This window comes from Tympanuchus pallidicinctus, unplaced genomic scaffold (genome assembly GCF_026119805.1).
Source record: "Tympanuchus pallidicinctus isolate F22 unplaced genomic scaffold, pur_lepc_1.0 scaffold5, whole genome shotgun sequence".
Taxonomy (NCBI): Eukaryota; Metazoa; Chordata; class Aves; order Galliformes; family Phasianidae; genus Tympanuchus; species Tympanuchus pallidicinctus.
Window position 1 is genome coordinate 66,940,055 of NW_026294769.1, and position 21,834 is coordinate 66,961,888.

Below are 21,834 nucleotides of genomic sequence, written 5' to 3' on the forward strand. Positions count from 1 at the left end.
ATACCGAGATAACCTTATCTGCTTCACAGGAATTGCACAGTTTTAAGAATGGTGATTTACAGGTATACAGGGCACAGCCCTCTGCTGCAAGTGAGCCAACTCCCAGCTTTGAGATACTAAAAGGAAACAAGAAAATTCATTCCTTTTTAAACATTAGCCACTGATCTGAATTGGGCTTAATAAGCACGGGGATCTGGTTACACAATTGTTCCTGTCCGTTAAATAAACAGCCCTCGTGATAGCTGACATTTTTAATTCAGCCCATGCACATTGAAAACAATACCCTGTGTATTGCTTCACAGAGCTGAAATACATTCCTACACACTCCCTGTGTAACCCATGCTGGGTCTGCAGTAATTCAATCTACACCCAATTTTAGTATAAAATACGCTATGTGATATCATTAGCCTGGAATAACGCTGGTGACTACACAGTGACAACATCTAACTAATCTCCACACATTTCTCATCAGAACACAAAACCTAACAACTTGCCATTTAGGAAAACATCCACCAAATCCACTGAGACACATTGCCCTGAGCCACAACCGTGACATTTCTTTTTTACAAGAAAAATAGTTACAAGTCAAAAGCAAAGGTTAACTACTGAGTCAGATGCTTGACTTTGCTAAGATGTTGGTCCCAGGCCTTTGTCCTTCTCCACAAAAAAGTCCATCTCTGATCTCATTCAGAGTTGCAGCCTCTAACTTCTCCGGTCTCAGTTACTTCAGTTGTGATGGAAATGAGAGCAGGGTCAGGATGAGGGAAAAGACTGATGCCCCAAACAAAGTGCTGGGGAAATGACAGAAGCAACTTAAGTCAAAGCTCTTCCCTCCTTTTTTAATGTTGGTTTACAGAAGGCCTATAAGGTTTCCCCTGCTCCCCTAGCCAGCAGTGGAAGAACACAGGGCCACTGCAGTTCGGCTCAGACATCTTTCTCCTGTTGCTTACAAGAAGGCCAAAGAAATGAAAATGAAGTTATTTATTTACTGAGGACCCTTAAGAGCTGACGTGATTGACAGCACGGTGCAGAAAGGTGCCAACTCATGAATCAATTGACTTTCCTCCCTGCACCGCAGTTCAGAGTAGGTCTGGAGAGGAGCACAAAGGTGGTTGTGGCTTGCTAGGGCAACAGCACCCTCTAATGATGGCTGAGTTCTTTGGAAGCAAAGAGAGAGCCTTGCTTCAGTTTAGGAAATGTGTCAAGAAGATCCAAAGGAAGCAGCTCTTCTCCGTGTAATCTGGCACCCAGATGGAGCAGGACCCTCCATTTACTGGTCAGTCCTTACTGACAACTAGCAATAAAAGGTATTTTAACAGGAGGAACAGATTAGGAGTTGAACTGCTATAGTCACACATATGCACGTTTTTACGACAGCCTTAGCAGCTAGAGCTGACTTTCCTTTAGTCACTGATGGATGTCACCCCTTTACACACACAGAGAAAACTAAGCAAGCAGCAAAGCTCCCTGTGAAATGAAAGAAAAAACAACTGCTATAGTGATTTCATAGAAGGAATTCTCATTGCATACACTGGAAAGGGGAATTTCTGAACAAGCTAAATTGTTTTTTGACCTAGCTGCCAAACAGTATTCCATCTTCAATAAACGCTTTTTTTCCCCCTCTTTTTAAGCTCTGCTCATAATCTTTACAGCTCTATCTCACATCTATAGTAATCAGCAAGAGTAAGCCAGACATGGTTTTTGGTGGTCCAGATATGGAGCCTGGGATTTAACTCAGTGATCCTGATGGGTCCCTTCCAACTTGGAATATTCTATGATCCTATTATTCAACTTCTACAGTTCTTCATTTACATAGCCAGGGAGGGAAATAACAAATAGGTAGAGCTGGAATTGATGTTGTGAGTAAGGAAGACTAAACAACTCATCGCATGCACAACAACTTCATTGGTTTTCAGTCTTTGCTTTGTTAATGACTTTAGCTATTTTACAAGGTTCCCTTTCTAAATTACTTTCAAACTTTTAACATCTTGCTCTATCAAGGTTTCCAACTACACAGCACTACTACTTCTATCTATATTAGCAATTGGTATATGGTGACCACTTATTATTTAAGTGGTCTGAGATAAATAGGGTACTACTTACCTATAGGAACTCAGTTAGGATGACTAAGTCAAGCTTTTCTCCTTAAATTTTTGTCCCCAGTCATCTAAGTAAGATAACCTGTAAGAGCAGAGCAGGCCACAGCAACTGCATTCCTAAGTCTGGTGCCAAAATGTAGCCTAGATTAATTGTGGTCTGTAGGTCGCATAGGGTCCTTTACATCAGATTATGGTGGAAGCAAAAGTTTGTCATTGCGGTCTGTCAGAACAACAAATTGGCCTTGCACCCTTTGGACATCAGCACTTCACATCACATCTGCTAGAGACCATCCATTGGAAACCATCATGGCCTGCCAGGAGAGGATCTTGTTCAGCAAATCACCTCAAAAAAAAGATCTCCTATCTGAGCAACTGCTATCTGTGTTGAAGACATATGAAACCCAAAGAAGTTAAAAACAGTCTCCTGAAGACCCCATGACCTCCACCTTGAAGCAGATCTTTTAATAAGTGTCTGACTGTATAGAGACTGCAGGAGTAGGGATTCAATTAGAAATTGTAAATGCCCTAGAAATAAGCGAGTTGTGGGGGAGATGCTTGCTTCTAAGATGTGAGGAAACCCCCAATTAAAATTTAAGGGCACTCTTTGTAGGTGGTTTGCAGAATGTGAAGGAATTTTTGTCCACCTTTCAAAAGAAAAATGTATGTAACAATTAAACATGAGCTTCACTCACCTGGTTTCCAAATTCAGTCTCTTGGTTGGCTTTGGAATGGAAATCAGAATGTGAGGATCAGTCTTATGCAGAGTAGTGTTAGGTTCACTCACACAGAAGGGCTTTTAATAAACTGTGCAACAAATCCTTGAAAGAACAGGGTCAGTCTTTATGATAACAGTACTTTCTTCTTTCAAAATCAATGAATCCTAGAAAATGCGATCATATCAGTCATGTAGCTAATGGATTGCATGTTTACCTTGCACATCATTTAGAAAATCAGATACAACTACAGTGAGCATCACTGCACAGAAGGCTTCTACAGAGAAGGCAAATGAGCCAACATCCTCTGTCTGTCCCTAAAAAACAACACAGCTCTCAGCAAGCACTGATATGGAGGTATGAGGAAAGTGAGAACAAATAATGAGCAAAGAATGTAAATACCAGGCAGTCAAATTGTAAAAGGGAGCTGGTTTCAACAAGCCATGTTTTGACTGGAGTTCTCGGAGGGAAGAGGGCATGTACCTTGAAGAAATCACGTTATCACAAATGGACACCAAAAAGCAACCCACGGTTACTGCAGCTATTTTGAATCATTCATCTCAGCAATTCAGCTCCTCTCCTTAAAGGAAAAGGCTAATGTGGAGGTGACAGTCCTACAAGGCTTACATTCACCATTCCAGCTAACACCTGTTATATCTTATTGTGCATGTTTAGTATCAGGCGGTTTTGCCATCCCAAAGAAGTAATGTGAAGCTTCAGTAGAGACTGCACTCACAGTATTGCCCATTCCTTCTGAGATCACTGAGTTCTGCACAGTGTAAGAACTTCCTTTCTTAACTCTCCTTGCTTCTGAGATGAAGATACAATTAAGAAGGTTATATCATGCACCTCTCTGATCCCGGCCAAAATATTAAGGTCCAGAACATTGCCTAGTATTTATATTCATTTTTCAGTTCATAAGCAACAAAAATCATATCTTAATCTGTGTATTTAAAAAGGTCAGTTAATTTTGTCTCATGCTGGATATCTGCCTGTGGGAGCATCATCTTCCCATACTGTACTGGGAATAAACTTTGAGTTTGTTCCATCCTGGGACCCAACCAGAAGTAGTTTGTGCTTAGCAGCAGTTTCATGAGATTATTCTGTGTGCAGGCCCACACACAGTGGTGTAAGTGGAGCAGTAAGGCACCACTTAGAAGGGGAAGCCACATCCTAAGGGGCACAGCATCAGAGCATCTCATCCAACAGGAGGAAAGGAAGTCAGTAAGCACTGAAGGTTGTAGATACTCTCAAAAGGGAGAACCACAGTGAATAGACATGGGAGGTATCAGGTTAGACATGTCTGAAATAAAAGGTAGGATAACAAGAAACAGGGCAGATTTACTTCTTTATAAGACCTGTTTGGCTTAAGGGTCAGTACTGCTATTGCTTTTGTCTTCACTGTAGTGAGAGAACTCTCCTAGGCGGTCTGTGGAGCTGATTCTGCAGTGGTAATGATAGCTCCTCATGTTTATGAGCACTTTTAAAAGCCCAGCCTAGCAATGCCAAATCGCTTGTCCAGCTTTGCTGCAGACAAAATAAAATAGCTCTAGCAAGATAAGCATATCCTGAAAGGCTGGAATTTTCCAACAAAAAGGTCCAAGTCTCCGTTGGTGGCAATTGGCAGAGCTGTGCTCCACTCCACAGGCAGATGTCAAATGACCACAGCAGAGATTTTGGCTGTAGAACTGCAGTTATAACAAATGACTCTACGAAGCCTTATATGCACTTCATCCAAAGTATTCCAGCCTGCCCTGTCCCTCCAGAGCACTCCAGAACTGTGGGATTGCTCTTAGTAGTATGATGAGCCAGCAAAAATCACATCAAGAAGATTCACTGCCACCCTCAGTGATATGAAAGGAGCAGCAAGGAGAAATTGCATCTATCCTTTCCAGACAGATCCCATTGCTCCAGTTCCTGAAATGCCAGCCCAGGGGAAGAAACCATATGTCTGGATTGAGCCTCTCATGGGGAAGGCTGGCATAGCGATGACAGCCACAACTGAGCACAATAAAAATATGAGTAGCTTTTGTTCTTCTGAGGGCTCCCAGATGGTTATGCTTTTCCATCCCTCTGGGAAATCAGTGTTTGCAAAGGGACAATAATCACAGTGATTCATCACCAGGCGTAGGCTCACCAAAGGATGCTAAAGAAGCTGTAGCACTTATGGGTGTACATGGCTTGTGCTTGCGCTGACGTATTGGAGGAACAGTCATGCTGCTCCACCAACTCATTGCTAGTGAGGCTTCCTCTTCATACAACATTGTTCTGACATTTCCTGTGCTCAGGTGTGGTGTAGGCCATGTTGCTTTCTTCATTAAATCCCTCTGCACTGTGAATTACCTGGATTGGTTTGTTCCAAAGGTACAAAAATACACAGATCCAAGAAGAATTTTGCTTCTCTGTTGCTGACGCAGTCAGCTGCTGCTGTGTTTGCCTGGCAGAATGGGTAGTGGGGAAGTGAGCAGGAGTCAGACTTGTCAGTACTTGGCCATTTCATGAGTTTGCCTTATTATGTCAATTCTAAACTGGAACTCTCTGAAAAGTACAAAAATAATGCGCCAATGTACCTTTGTGTGGTAGAGCATTGTTGCCTTCTATCAGTTAGTTCTTCACAGCCCAATTATACTAAAAATATTTCTTTGATTCCCCAGTTGCCTGGTCACACTTTCAGCTGCCTACCTGCTCTTAGCTGTCTGTTCCCAGCATCCTGTGAAGGCCAGGTTCACACACAACGAGTTCCAGCATGATTTTACTGTATTAATCTCAAGTAATCTCTGCAGGAAGTAAAGAGCCATTCCTGGAACCAGATCATTAGCTGGCAACTCAAACTTCACAGAAAGAAGCAACATTACAGTGGTAATGAAAACAAGACAAAAACAAAAAACTGTGAACATTTTTATTGCCACTGGAGCCATCAGCATCCACAGAGCATACACAGAGCTGTCAGCAATGCCTCTCCTCATTTGGGACCCAGTCAAAACAAAGTTCCAAGTTAAATTTCTTGCCTGACCATTGCATCAAGTTTTAGTTTCATTCTCAGCAGTGGCCTGTCACTGATTACATTATGAAATTCACTAGGGAAGAGCAAATTGCAGTTATTTCCTTGATGGAGCTGAGTGGTGCTATTGTAGAATAGCCAGGAGCAACCAGGGAAAACATGCCCATGAGAGCCTAGTGTAACTCCACTGGGATCACAGCCAAGTGGTCACAGGACAAAGCTGCAATGTGAAAGATGCACTGACAGATCACGGGGCAACTTTGGAAACAGAAGGGTGTTTTGCAAGGCCTGATCTTTTGGGTCATATGGAGAAACAAACATACATAAAAGCCTCAAAGAAATGAAAAAAAAAAAAAAAAAAGAGAGACTAACTATACTACACAGCTTCTCCTGCTGTAGCTGTGTGTTATAATAGAAGAAGCTGGTGGCATCTCCTATTGTTATTAGTGGTTTAAAAAGGAAACATGCCATTTCACATCACCCAATTCCCACCTCCCACTGCCATTAACTGGTTCATTTCTTATCTCCTCACAGTAAAATTAATGTCAGAGCAATTATACAAATGCGCAGAGGATGCCATTTTTTTCCAGAAAGCAGTATGTGGAAGAAGGTGCCAAGATCTTCATTACAGGCTGCCATCTCACATGCTAACAGAGGAATAAAAGAAAAATTTTTAAAAATCTCAAGGGAAGCTATGCTTCATTCACACAGAGTGGTTGTGATTGAGCACATGCAGTTTTCACAAAGCAATGGTTTTCTTTGTGGGAATACTTTGAACAGTTTCCCACAGAAAGGAGCCTCTATGCCGGAAAGTTCGAACCCGTAGGCTAAGGAACCCAAATTCAGAGTACAAAATGTGCATGCTCTAGTCCTGACTGCATTGGATAAGGGCACAGCGTAATTCTCACAAACCACAACTGACAAGGTGCACTGGAAGATTGGAGGGAACTTGTTTCTTCTGTTAGTAACCACAGGAGTTTCTTGTGGTCGATAATTCTGAGAACAGGAAGCTGGACAAGTCGTAGGTACGGGAGATTCTCGCTGCCTTTTGGGTTACCCACCCAGCCAGAGCTCAACTGATTAGGAGGGTATCAGAGTTACATAATGGCATTTCTGGGCTGTTTTACTGTAAAGATGTGGAGGGCCTCTTAGAAGAGAGGATCGGGAGTTGTAAATAGCAAAACCACAAGAAATTGAAGTGGTAAAGAAATTTCATTAATTTATGTAATATAGAACATATAGTAAAACTCTAGTTTAAGTAAAATATTACAAGAAAGTATCTAAAACCTTCTGAATTCATTGGTGTATTTAAACTATGAGTTCTGTTTCTTAAATGCCTGTAAAATTGGATCCCTAGTGATCCATCTCTCCTAACATTAGACGTCTGAAATACTGACATCTATCTCTGATCTAATCTCTGAGAAATCCAGCAAAAGAAAATTAAAAGCCCATGAAAAGAAATGTGCGCTTTTAAAATGTTCTAAGAATGACACCTTTTGATAGTTTGCGTCAAAGTCTTCTCTGGTATCCAGTGACTGCCAGGAGCGTGTGGTTGCTAGCCCAGGTGTAGATATCTGTTCTCTAAACTTCTATACTTACCTAGAGATATCCCATCCCAAATGTCCTAAAATACATCTAACAACAACACAACATCATAATGGTAACTTTCAACAGTGTTACTAAAACTGATTCAGCTTCCTATAGAAAGTCCTTTTCTGAGTTTTCAGAAGGCATCAACAACCTTCAGATTCCTTGTCAAATTGATGCTTTGTGCAATATGCAGCCAACAAGGCCACAGAAGTCATGTTTCAGTATGCCAGTAGCTGTCAGAAGACACTGCTGTCCCTTCCTGTGGAGGCACTTCATATCATTTTCACAGCAAGGCAAGTGGTGTAGCTCAGGTGGATTTGCAAACACAGTGGTGAACCATAATCAACTTACAGCTAAAAATGACTATGAACTATCAAACTACCAAACAGGTCAGAGGAGAGTCAGGCTTCATATTCATTCCTGACTCCTAAAGCCAAGTGTGGCAAACGTTTTGCTAGTGTACCTATCTTTTTTCTTTTTTATTTTCCTGATAAGGATGACTTTGAAAACACTCATATCTTCAAATGAGCATCCAAATCTCAAAAAAGGGCTGTAAGCTCTCCAGTGTGTCTCTTTCCTGTTACGTCCTTCATCTTAAAGAAGTCTCCTTTAATATACCTCCTACAGTATTAAAATGATATATGTATTTCAGATAACAATATCTACTCACATCAATATGAAAAAAAACATCCATAATCACACTGGATATTGAAAAGCTGCAATTGTTTGGAGATTTTGTGTCACACTTTGAGAGACAAAACTGTTATCCTCTGAGCTCGAAAGCTATTGAAGAGATTTTTCTGACGCACTCTAAAATGATTTATTATAGGTCAGAGGGCAGTCACGAGAGAAAAAGATCAATCACAGAGGAAGAGATAAGTTTTTCCCTTGATCTCTCACTCTCTCTCTCTTTTTTTTTCCCCTTGAGCAAACATCTCACTTGTAGGGTTCTAAGGATTACTTTAGGATTCTAATTTCTACAGTGATCACATATTTTAGGCCTTGCTTACAGTTATTTTTTATAAGAAGAAACAAAAGAAAAAATTCAACTGATGCACTGTAACAAATAATCAGTTGAGGTACTATGAATACAGCAGTGTTAGTGACTGGTAAAAGTTGTATGTGGCTGAAGAGAAAAATATAAACTAGTTTGCAGTTTACTCTGAAAACACAGCCCAAATGGATTCTTATAAAAATGCACGTTATGGCCCCACAGATGCCACTCGAATTCATCATGATTAATGTTATCACAGGCAATCCCAAGGGCTGTGGTAATGATTGGCTACTTTTCATGAAGAGCTGTGAAATGGCTTTTTTGCTCTGCATGCTAAACACAGAAATCATTTAAGTGCAATAATTGAGCAAAGACAATTACCTTCACCTACAAAGCTTGCAAATGTTTTCTTCCTTCTTTCTATTGTTAACAAAGAGCATTGTCTTCCACTTCTCAGGGAATTAGACATGTAGATTCCCTTGCCCATCAGGAGAACAGTGTGTCTGATTCCTCAGTCACTATATTCAAACATAACTCCACCTGATAATTTATATGTGTAGTACTACCATATTGCAAGTCTCATATGAATACAGTGGTTTTGTATTCATCACAATGACATCAACAACTGGGAGGGCTTTTATTAACCAGATGTTATCAGCATAGCTGTAGCATCTAAAAGTCACAAACAGAACTGTAAATGAAATTTCAAGAGACAAAACCTCTTCCGAATTGTTTTAAATTCAAGTCCTCAGAAGAGCCTTAGTGTGGAAGGTGTCACAGAAGTCACAAAAATGATGCACCAGCCAATGACAAAGACAGTCACATAACATCTGCCTCTAGCAAGGAAGAGGATCTGCAAGGAAGTGTTAGTTACGATTCTGGTAGTGCTTCTAATTCCTACTTTTTCTTTACATGTTAGGCATCTGGTGCTATGCTTTTTGTGGCACAGACTGATCTCAAAAAACATTTGAGAGCGCTGAGACTGTGCAGCGCAAGATCTGGGTAAACACTTTTCTAGAGATGGGTGCATTTTCTTCTATGAAAGAGTGGTCAGGAACTGGGATGGGCTGCCCAGGGAGGTGGTGGAGTCACCGACCCTGGAGGTGTTCAAGGAATGTTTGGATGCTGTGATGAGGGACATGGCTCAGTGAGATCTGTTGGTGATAGGTGGATGGTTGGACTGGGTGATCTTGTAGGAATTTTCCAACATTGGTGTTTCTGTGATTCTGTGATTCTGTGATTCTGTGATTCTGTGATTCTGTGATTCACCACACATTGTAATTAAGATGGATAAGCATCAGCATAAGCCTGGAGCCAGCCTAAAATTCTCTTTCCAGATCCATAGAGGAATTCTTCACTTTTGGCCCATACAACATTCAGACAGAGCAATCCAGAAATAAATTCATCATTTTCAATCAGATGAGTTGATAACAGAGGCAAAAATACAGATTACTAAGACTACTTTATGCACTTAAATTGCAATTTCAGGTGCAGTATCATTAGAGTCTCCACTATTTTTGCTCTAGGAAAAGTGTGGTACATATTTGTTGGCTTGATCTGACATGGAACAAAATCACACCCTCACCAAAAGTAGGAATAAATTGAGATTTTTTTATGCAAACCAGAATTTTATTCAAAGTTCAAACTGACAATCATCCAGAAAAATTATTCGTGTCCACTCTGCTGGACTGGACATTCTCTGAAGAGGACAAAACATCCTCCAAAGTGGCTTTTGGTCTATAAGTACTAGGAGTCATTGCTTTAAATATGGACATAAAGAGCAGGCATATATAAAATTTATTTTATTTGAATCTTTGTGAACAGTGGAAATATACTGAATGGCAGAGTGAAGGGAAGACTTCATGAATGCTAGTTTCCAAAAACACGTTTCCCCATGCACACACACAAAAAAACCAAAACACGAAGTCTAAGATTATGTTTCACTAGAATCAACCTAGGAAGAATAGAGCCAACAGTCAATAGTGCTCTTCATATTTCTCTTACAAGATGGAAAAGTATTTTTCCATGTTTTCCAATTGTACAGTATATCTGCAACAGCAACTGCTATCAGTGTCTCATTTTCTTCATGATAGATCATTACAGCCTTCCAGGAATGTTTCTTTTTTCTAGCTTTTTTTTTTTTTTTTTTTTGGTTGTTTTTGTTATTGTTGGCTTTTTTTGTCTGCTGGAAAATACTTGAGTATATAATTTATTCCCTCAGATTTTCAGTAATGAAATAAATAATTAAACATAAGCTAGTAAAAGATCTTGTCTCCTGTCTCTGAAATGTATTGTACACTGGCTGCGGGTATAATGAAATTACAGCAAAGTCAGTCCTCATCCATCAGTGACCATATTCTCCTAAACATGGCTGTGCTGCTACTCTCTCATCGCCTGGCTTTTGGAACATCAAACACGTCTTTTGATAGCACATCTATGGTAACTCAACTATTCCACTTTGTGGTTGATTTCTTATGGGAAAACTAGGGACAATCTTTTCAATGTAAAATTCCATTAATGTGTTTCCCCAGTATTACATGATGTACATCAGGCAGTAAGTGTGAAAGCACTATGAGATGGTCAAAGGGAAGGGAAGAGAGCCAAGTTAGTCACAGTCCAAGAGGAACCCCTGCTGATCGCTGGAGGGATAGCAGTGAGTGCTGAGAAAATTCAGTTCATGCTGAGACAGGCAGAAATTGTGTTAATGTGATTTAAACAAAAAAAGAGATGAGAGTTCAAAAACAGTTGGAAGACTAATTCAAGTGCATTCTTTTATAAGCCATAACCTAGAAGACGTATTTGATCCCTTGATCATTTGATCTTTACCTTCGCTAACCACCCAAGATAAATATTACTCACTAGACAGACATAACAAACTAAAAGATGAACATTTGATGATTTAATATTGAATAGATAAAACTATAGGAAACATCACTTGTGTATAATGATTTCATTTCCTTGATTTTCTATATATTGCTGTTTGAATATTCTGTACTTCTCTTTCTCCTTTTTAGTTCTAACACATCTCTTTTATTTCATTATAATTCCTTATGAACATATCTGAGAGCTTCTGAAGGCACATTTCCTCAGCACTGCAAGCATGGAACTGGACTTCTCAGATGATACTCCAAAAAATGTTCTTTTTACATATAGGCAGAACAATCTTGATTCTATTTGCTTAGGACTCGTACCATTCTGATAGTGCACATAAAGTAGAATAATTATGGATTTATCTAGTCTGTCTGAAAAAAAAAGAGGGATTCAACTGTGCTTCCTCTTCTAGTGACTAAGATCAAAAATGAAATCTGTGCCTTAGGAGAGAATAAAGCCTGGTTTCCATTTCAGCGAGCTCAGTTCTCCCACAGGGCCACAGGCAGTATGTGACTTTTGTACCTAATGAAAGATACACCTGTGCTGCCACAGATGATGTAGTGCCTAAAGGATCTTCAAAGCAGATGGATAGAATAGAAGCCATGGTGTTCTTCATACTCCCTTGCTTCTCACATGAACTTGAAACATATGGGTTTATAATCAAGATAAAACGGAGAGCATCACTGCATTTACATAGTCATCACATCATCTCATCACTTGCTTACACAATACCTGTTCCATCTAAACATTATTGCTCAAGTATGCATACATTCCACTATCTGCTGGTTAAAAGACTACATGATCATAGAATCACAGAATCACAGAATCACAGAATCACAGAAATCACAGAATCTTTAGAGTTGGAAGGGACCTCTGAAAGCCATCTAGTTCAACTCCCTTGCAATGAACAGGGACATTACAAATAGATTAAGTTGCCCAGGGCCTGATCAACCTCACCTTGAATATCCTCAGGAATGGGGCATCCACCATATCTCTGGCAACATGCTCCAGTGCCTCCCCACCCTCAATGTAAAAGACTTTTCCTTATATATAACCTAAATCTACCCTTTTTGAGCTTGAAACCATTTCCTCTTCTCATATCACCAATACCCTGCTAAAGAGTCAGTCCTCTTCTTTCCTGTAGATACTGAAAGGCCATTCTCAGGTCTCCCCAGAGTCTTCTCTTCTCCAGGTTGAATAGCCCCAACTCTCTCAGCCTGTCCTCATAGGAAAGGTATTCCATCTCTTGGATCATTTTTGTGGGCCTCCTCTGGATGTGCTCCAACAGGTCAATGTCTCTCCTGTTCTGAGGACTCCACATCTGAATGCAGTACTCCTGGTGAGGTCTCACCAGCACAGAGTAGAGGGGCAGGATCATTTCCTTCACCCTTGATAATTCCTTGACCGAGTTAGTTTTGATGCAGCCCAGGATAGGGTTGGTTTTCTGGGCTGTGAGGGCACATGGCTCGCTCACATCCAGCTTCCCATCTACCTGAATCCCCAGGTCCTTTGTGGCACGGCTGTGCTCAGTCTTTTCCAGCTTGTATTGGTAGTGGGGGTTGCATTGACCCAGGTGCAAGACCTTGCACTTGGATTTATTGAACTTCATATGGTTCACTTGGGCTCACTGCTTACACCTGTCTAGGTCCCTCTGGATAGCATCCGACATGTTGACAACACCACACAGCTTTGATAATGCCTTCAAGTGATGCAATACATAGTTTAGGAAAAAGTAACAGGAGATTGTACAGGTAGTGTAACCAGGAGGGATTGTAGCCATGGATTAGATACAGACTATACAATCTTTTCAAATTTTGCAGGTAAAATTCAGTTTATTTTTCCTGCAGGTGAAATTGAAAACTTTATTAAATTTGAAATTATTAAAACTTCATTGTGGAAAAACCTTTAGAATTTTCCTAAATAATATGCCATATTACCACTGCTTATAAAACAAAATAGAACAGAAAAGCTAAAAACTAAGGACACTTTTTTGTATATATTTTTAAATCATTATCAGTAACCAACTCACCTTTCCTTAGTCTTAATTTATTTTCTACTTCGCTTTCACCTCTGAAATAAAAGCAAACTTTAACTTCTCCTAGGGAATGAAAGATCTGTTTCACTCAATTCATGTCACTCAAGTGTGCCTAAGCTAAAATCCTAAAATTGCAGAGCACATTTCTGAGCGCAAGGAGATGAGTTGCACAACCTCAGGGCTCACTTTATGTGGCCAGAGTCCAGTGGGATGTAAAAATGCAATTTTCATAAGTAAATAAACTACTTCTCTTTAGACTTCTGCTTGTTCTTATAGCTTTACACCAACTAAGCACTGAACAGAGCAGGAATGGCCTAGGCACCCAGAACTGTTGAGAAAGTCTCATGATGTTGGAAAATCTTAAGCGAACTGGAAAATTTTGGACAAAAATATGTCTCAGAAAGTCAAATCTGAAATGAATGCAAAGATCTGGGAGGAGAAAGCCTCTGACATCAACAGCTGTTCTTTGTTCTTGTTGAAGTATGAGGAAAGTATGTTTATGGATAGATGTAATTAATGTACAACTCCAGCTGTTTAAAAGGGAACATGGAGTTACCTTGCATATCCTTAACAAGTCATTTCTTGTGAAACAGCTGAACCTGGATGTCCTCATCCGCAGGAGAGCCAGTGGTAAGTGTACTCAGAGCTAGCCAAACAAATGTGAGCTAAGGTCACCTTAGCTCTCAATGGGAGCTTCTGTCCTGGCATTTAGTTCCACTTATTAAACCCATTTCTGTTTCAGACCTTTCTTAGTTTTAGATTCTTCTCCTCATCTCCTGATATCCTGTGGTCAGGGTGGGGACAGGAATAGCTTCAGTGAGTGAAATGCCATTTAACCACAGCCTTCTTTATCCTATTTGTCCAAATTTAGTAACACCCATTCTATTGCAGTCTCAATGTTAACATTTAATTTGTGACCCTTACTCACTTTATTAGTGTACGATCAACAGCTTTGGTTTCCAGTCTGCTCTAGCTGTATAAGGTTTTCCCATGACATACTGCATTTATGGTATTAGGGTCTTTGCTAAGACTAAGGAAATTAAAGATAGACTTTCAATGAGAGAAGCAGAAACCTCATATGATAACATGCATATAAATTCAGAGCAAGCTGGAGATGAGATTGTGATCAAGACAGCTAAAAAACGTCATTCTTCTAGATGAAGAAAAAATTTTTTGTGAGATCTTGTGATGATGACAAAAATATCACATGAGAACTCAAAAAGATGAGAAAAAAAAAGACTGTTGAGGTTTTGAGAACAGAGTTGTGACTGTTGAATCAACTGTGCCATTTGGAGGGCTTATGGAATCCTTAATTTGAGGTAAACATTGTAACAGAGAGCCAAAAGAAATAACAAGATTGCAGAAAAGATTCTAACTTCAATTTGGGAAAGGCAATTAGAGCATAAGTGGTGAACATCACTTGCTGATTGAAAGCTCTGAAGGAAAGCAGATCCTTTTCAGTGGATTGAATTATTCAAAGGAGCAAGTTGAAGAAAACTGAAACCTCAAAAAAGAACAGGCAAGCTGCAAACAAATGTTTGAAGCAAGGAGCGTGAGGGACACAACAAATGGAAGGAAATAATCCAAACTGATATTTAACAAAATAATTTTACAAAAGCCTGCAGAAAAGACAAAATATACCAAAGATGTTCTAAAATACGTTACTTCTACACAAGTAAGGATAACTTGTTTTGAGAAGGATTCAAGATATAAACTGAGCAGTTTTTCACCAATAACACCGCCAGATCCCTTGTAGGTTTTAGTTTGATGTTATTGCACAGATCAGTCTGATAACTGATTTACACTATTGAGGGTGAAGGCAGAACAACTCCCATCAGCGTTCAGCACAGACAGGGGACGGCTCATAAAGAGGTGGTGTGCAGGCTGGAGAGGTAGGGTCAGGCTGCCCAGGCTCTTCCCTGCGAGAACAGTATTACCTCAAAAACTGCTTCTTTGCTTTTAGTAAAATCTCGACTTCTTAGATTAAGAAATCTCACTTTGGATAGAAGGATTGATGCTTACACATAAGTCTCTCCTGGCCATGTCCTCTGTTGTCCTTGGGTTTCTCTTGAAAGGTTGTTCTGTTTCTTTCTTAGGCCTATCGAACTCTTCATAGTCTTGGCAAATGCTGCAGCATAGCAAAAGCCACAGCCTCTGTATCCATCTATGCCCTGGGTTGTTCCTGAAGGAAGGGATAAGGAAAGGGCCCAGGGGTGAGAACCGTATGAAGACAGTCTCCTATTTAGATCATAAACATACCTCTGACAATCAAATCAAAATGAACACCACTTGCCATGGTGTAAAAGCTGAGCTAAAACAAAACTTTTTAAAATAGAAGTTTGGATTTACTTTAGGAGAAGCACCTGTAGTCTATAATACAATATCACTGGAAGAGTAAATATCAGGACAGTGGGGGAAGGGGAAAAGAGAAAGAGAAAAGGAAAAGGAAAAGGAAAAGGAAAAGGAAAAGGAAAAGGAAAAGGAAAAGGAAAAGAAGAAAAAGAAGAAGAAAAAGAAGAAGAAAAAGAGAAAGAAAAAGAGAAAGAAAAAGAGAAAGAGAAAGAGAAAGAGAAAGAAAAAGAAAAAGAAAAAGAAAAAGAAAAAGAAAAAGAAAAAGAAAAAGAAAAAGAAAAAGAAAAAGAAAAAGAAAAAGAAAAAGAAAAAGAAAAAGAAAAAGAAAAAGAAAAAGAAAAAGAAAAAGAAAAGGAGAAGGAGATTAAAATGCAGAAATTGCAAAAGAAAAAGCAAAACTCAAAATATCCAACATGTAGACAGATGTCATAAAGAAAACAATGCAAGCTAAATTGCACTGAATAATGCTGTTAGGAAGAGGCAGCTTAAAAAGACTAAAATACTCAGAAAGAATCAAAACAGCAGTCTAAAATTATAACAACATAAACTTCAAATCCACAATTCAATACTTACATCAGTTCATTTGTATATACTGAAAAAAAAAAAAACAACCTATGTATTCATCCTAGATTATTCCTCCATTTATCTGTAAACAGCATTATTAGAGAACATAGCTACCAGGAACACGATCTCATATTTAAAATCCTTCTTTGTGAGACACAGTTGCAGTAATAATAGGTCATAGATCATAGTTGGCAGGACTGTTCTGCAAAATTACTTTATTTCAACTCAGAGGATGTGTTCATTTTATTGCTGCTTAAAAGAGAAAAAGAAAGGGAGAAGAAAAAGAAAAAAAATGTATCAAGAGAGAGAAAGTGATAAAGAGAAAAGAAAGAAGAAATTCAGAAAGACAAGGAATGTAGGAAGGGAGGGAAGGAGGGATGCAGAAAGAGAAGGCAGGAAGGCAGGAAGGAAGGAAAGAAGGAAAGAAAAATACTGAAAAGGTTGAAAAGGTGCTTGAAATAGATGAAGAATTAAATCTAGAACTTTATTTGATGCTGTTTGATTTCAGAGCAGTAGCCTCTGAACAGGACTATCATCTGCAGAATACACTTCAGCCCATACTGGCAGATTATTTCAGGTAGTAATGCTAAATGCTGGAGCTTTTATATGAAAAAATGAAGAAAAAAATCTACTGTGATAGTGGATAATGTTAATTTAATGGGGCAAGAGGACCTCAGACTAGTGCATTACAGCAGAGGACAGTAGTCTCTGGTGAAGTAGCCTCCCTCCCATGAGGTGATCATTAATGGAAGACAGACCTACAGCTTTTGTAACAAAAGGAAGAAAGAGAAAAAAAAAAAAATGAAGCATGAACCATTGACATCAAAACCAGAATTTAAAAAGAAAAAAAGAACAGGCTGAGCAAAACAGGGCTAAAACTCATGAGACGTTCATGTTCCCACTGGATAGATCAATAGGTTCCTCTCAACAAGTTTAGTTCAAGCTAGGCCTTGGCTTTCCTGACTCCATCCCTACACAGCCATTTCCTTATACTCTTTCCACAGTACCTGCCTCTGTTCCTACTGCTTGTGCATTTTCTTCTTGCTCTTTAGTTTGACCAGCAGGTCCCAGTTCAGCTATGCTGGTCCTCTTACCTCCGTTTCCTGACTTGCTACACCTGTGGATAGAGAGCTCTTGCACTCTGATGAAAGCCTACTTAACCACAGATCTGAATCTTCATTGCCTTTGCAGTTTATTCCCACCTATGATAAAATGGGTGTAACATACTCTGTTGATAATTACTTAGAGTGCCCTTTGAAAGGGTGTAAGAGATGAGTGTAAATGATTGCCAGTAAAGGGTGTGGTGAGAGATGCATTGACCAGGTTCCAGCACTAGAAATAGCTCTTTCTTCTTTGTAGGTAATAACTTCCCAGAGGAGCATGCCGCTCTCATTACTAGTCCTGTGAAAACACATTTTAAAATTATGATATTATTATGTATCACAAAGCTATTTTGCATCATTTATTATTTATTCACTGAGGCCTTGAGAGCACTTGAGTTTCATCCATGCATGCAGAAAAGTCCCAGTCCCAGTCCCAAGAAATGTATTAGCTAAGACATTTGCTGTAACTAAACTTGCATCAGATTTACTTAACAGATTTCTAAATTGATTTCAATAGTGCAAACTGTGCTGCAGACTATATAAACTTAGTTTTTTGAGAAATTTAGTATTCATGTGTAAAATTGAGTAAGCTGAACTGAAACTCTTAAATATAAGGGTTTTATTATTGTTATAGTGGAGAACTATCTAACGTTTGCAAATGAATCGCATACAAAAACTTGCAAAGGCAATATTTATCTAAAAAAATAATTTTTGAAAGAAATGATCTCTTTTTTTTTTTTTTTTTGGTCTCTAGAAAATCTTCTGTAAAACATTAACCAGATTTTATCTCATCATTTTATTGTTGGACTTCATTCTTAGCTACAGCTGCCCGGGTTTTTATAACCTGCTAGTAAATCTAACCATATTATTTTTAAATCAGTTGTCAGTTTTCTCATTCAGGCTGTATAGACAAAATCTGTCTGGGAAGTTCTTGGCTGCCATACAGATAGGTATGGAAGAAAACCCCTTGATAAAGATAGATATCTAATTATGCTGTAACCAAAAATAGCTTCTGCCTATATTAAGGGCACACACTGAATGGAAAATCTGAAAGCAAAAAGGTGCTCTGCACCTGTGCTTCGTGCTAATCGGAGCCAAGCCAGAAGTGGTTTGTAGCTATGCAGCCTCTCTGCTCCTCTCTGCTCTTCTTCATACACAAATTTTGGTAGAAGTGGAATGGACTAAAATCCCCATGAAAATTCCTCAGGCCCAGTTTCTATTGTGCTACACTGAAAAATTGATCTTTCTTAAGAGATAAAATAAAGCAGAGAGAGGAAAAGAAAGATTAACCTGATTAGCTTAACCTGCATGGCTTCACCAAGCGAAGGTCCTGCCTAATCAATTTTGTTGCTTTTTATGACATTATAATTGCTTCAGTGGGTGGGGAAGAGCCACTGATGTCATCTACCTGTATTCCTTGACACAGTCCTTACAACATCCTTCCCCCCAGAATGTAAAAATATGGATTTGATGGGTAGACTGATCAGTGGGAGAAAAAATTGTTGCAAAATTGCAAACTAGGTTGGGCTGTGTTATTCCTGTTTGTTACAGGGGAGTTGGACTAGATGACTTTTAATTGTCCCTTCCAAATTAAAAGATTCTGTGACACTATGATTCTATGGGGGAGTAGTCAAACAAGGATAGGTACCAAGGGTAGGTGATGGCAGGAGAAAGGCAGGATATAAATTTAGTACAACAGCCTCTGTCTTAATAGGGACACGCTTTGGACAAGGTGTATAGAAATGCTACTTCTCTACGTGAAAAACATGAATGAGGTCTATGGACATTCCCCAGAATTTACTGGTGCTCACTACAATGTCCCAGAGAATCCCATGTATGGGTAGCCGAGCTTTGTCTTGCAACCTTAGTCTTAGTCCTCTGCACACATCATTAAAGGAATCAAAGGCCTTTCCACAAGCCAGGTTCGTAGCTGCAAACTGTGACAGTGAGTAATACCTTCTCCTGTTTGTACACAGGCATGGGGAGAGGTACATTTGTGTTAGTCTATGTTAGTCTACTAGTGGTCTACTTCTTGATAATGAGATTTGTGGATTTAATAGCAGTTTAATAAACTCCTTTTTAAGTCCAAGTACTTCAGTGAAAACTATAACATTAGAAAATGACTGTATCAAATGGAATTTAAGCACCAACAAGGGACAAAAAGTGTACAAAGAGTGCTCAAAAAATATTGCTTTCTCCTTTATTATGTTTGCCCACAGCATCAGAAGTGTTTGTTGGTAGTAAGAGATAAGATGTTGAACCTTACCACCAAAGTTCCATTACATTTTGTTGCTGTATAACAGATGGCAAAATAGCTTCTGACATGGAAGTGAGTATGAAGAAAAGGTGTGTCTCTGAATTTCTCCACACAGAAAAATGGCACCCACTGACATTCCTGGACATTTCCTGAATGTCTATGGAAACCGAACAGTGGATGTCAACAGTGAGGCAGTGGATGGTGCAGCCTCGTAGTGGCAACAGCGACAGTAGGTCACCTCCACTAGTACAGATTTTTACACACACAGTATGTAGGTTCTTGTTCATTGCTGGCAAAGTTCATAGATAATTGTGGTGATTATACTAAAAATGTTATTGAAAATAGTGCTTTGCATCTGCAAATTTACTCTATCAAATAGTGTTATTCTGCTATTTGAATCTATTGCAATTTCTATGGAAATAAATAGAGGCATTACTTTTAGAGTGGCTCACATGCAATTTGGAGAGTCAGGGTTCAGAACGTACTTACAGAGATATCCTGGCCTGATTTTTCTCAGTGCCTTTGTTTCACACTCCAGACAGCTTCTGCATTAATCCTTGTGCTTCTGATGGAGCCAAGACTCCCACTACCCAGTTCCAGTCTCCCTGCCCAGAGCCATGGCCAGCAGGTTGCATGGTCTGCTCATATTCCTTCTCTTCTGTAGGACATGTGACTCTTGCACTCACTGAGTGCAAAAATCAAACTGCAAAATGCACCCTGTGCCCCATCTTGTTGCAAATGCCCTGGATGCCTGCTGGGTAAAAGTTTGCCTGAGGCATGAGAAGAATAGATCCCAGTACCCCAGGGTGAATGTGTGGGAGTGACTGGCTGTCAGTTTGGTCTCATGTGTCAAACAAAGACACTGGCTGATGAAATAGTTCAATAAACAGCGACAGTCAGAGCTGTGCAAACTGTGAAATGGCACAATTCTGCACGTGTTTGTAGCATGTTTTATCTGCTTATCACGTAAACCTTTCTACGTTCTGTTTACAGCAATGGAAATGGCTCCAACTCTCACTCCCAGGTTTATGGCAGGGAGGAGGAGGGTGGAGTTGGGGAGGAGGGCAGCATATTCATGGAATGAACATCAGCTGTAAGAAACGACACCCTTGGTATTTAAGGTTTCCTACTGAACAAGGAATATTGAAGATAAAGTAAGTATTCAACAAATGTACAGCAATGGCCATACAAATGAGCAGCTCCCTTGGGCTCATGCTATCTGCCCCTTTGCATTTCCATAGTGGAGGATTGATGTTGCTTCCATTAAGAAAGATGGAAAATCTCCAAGTGCTTTTGGTGGGAGCAAATGCCTGCCTCTATACACTCCAGCCTCCTGGGGTGTATATATTGTACTCTGTATTCAAGCTACGTGCCTGCGTATATTTCCTATGCAATTTCAGCTTTTATAAACCACTGGAGTTTGCAGTTTTGTCAGCAATGACAATGATGAGTTTTGTTCCAACTGGTGTGTTCCCAGGGAAAGTTTTTGTTTTAAAGAAATGTCACTTCCCAATTGAAAAAAAAAAAAAAAGAAAAAGAAATCAACTGAAAAATTCTTCATTGGTTCTGTATTTTGAGTTAATTCTCAGGTTTCTCTTGCCTTCAAGTGCTTTGCATACTCAGGAAATATTGAATCTGTAGTGACCATACTGTCACGCTAATGGTCCATCTTATGACAGAGCTGAAAACACCAATGTGGGTCCCCATTCCAGTTGGAGAGGGACAAGAAACGGTCCCTGCTCATTTACTCTTGCTCATCCTGTACATGGAGTTTATCACAGGCTTCCAGTTCTTCTGGCTACTTTTTGAGGCAGAAGTTAGCAATCTTCAGAAAGTCCTCTGCAGACGCTGCTGGTTCAGCTCTTGGCTATTTCTGGACTCTGAAGTTCAAAGTGTAATTCAAATGGCTTTCTCTAGATTTGCATTCTTGTATTCCTCTTCATTTGCATTTGTATTCTTGACTTCGTCTTCTTCTACTTATACTGTTCAATCCTCCATGTTTTTCTCAGTCTCTGGATGCTAATATATAGCATATGTTCCCCATTTAACTCTTCCTTAATTCTTATTGGCATCGTTTTTGTAACAAAGGAGAAACAAAACAGTTGCTTTGAGAGAAAATATTTACTTGAAAAACAAACTTTTCTTTGTATTTACATGTGAAAACACGCAAAGCCTTTGTGCTCTGTTTTATGAGTGTTACCAGGAAGAATATCTTTCAAGATTATACCACTCAAAATAAAGCAAAGTTCGTTTTT

The 21,834-nt window shown here is 39.4% G+C and overlaps 1 long non-coding RNA gene across 2 annotated transcripts; it reads right to left on the reverse strand.

Moving 5' to 3' along the window:
• Nucleotides 1–12,963: 12,963 nt before the first annotated feature.
• LOC128091569 (uncharacterized) lies at nucleotides 12,964–17,425 on the reverse strand. 2 transcript variants are annotated; one of them, XR_008211459.1, is made up of 3 exons: nucleotides 17,314–17,425; nucleotides 15,326–15,485; nucleotides 12,964–15,222 (listed from the first exon to the last, which is right to left on the reverse strand). It is a non-coding gene; the product is annotated as an uncharacterized LOC128091569 (long non-coding RNA). The 2 variants fall into 2 exon arrangements; XR_008211460.1 differs by having other exon boundaries at nucleotides 17,227–17,320.
• Nucleotides 17,426–21,834: the final 4,409 nt, after the last annotated feature.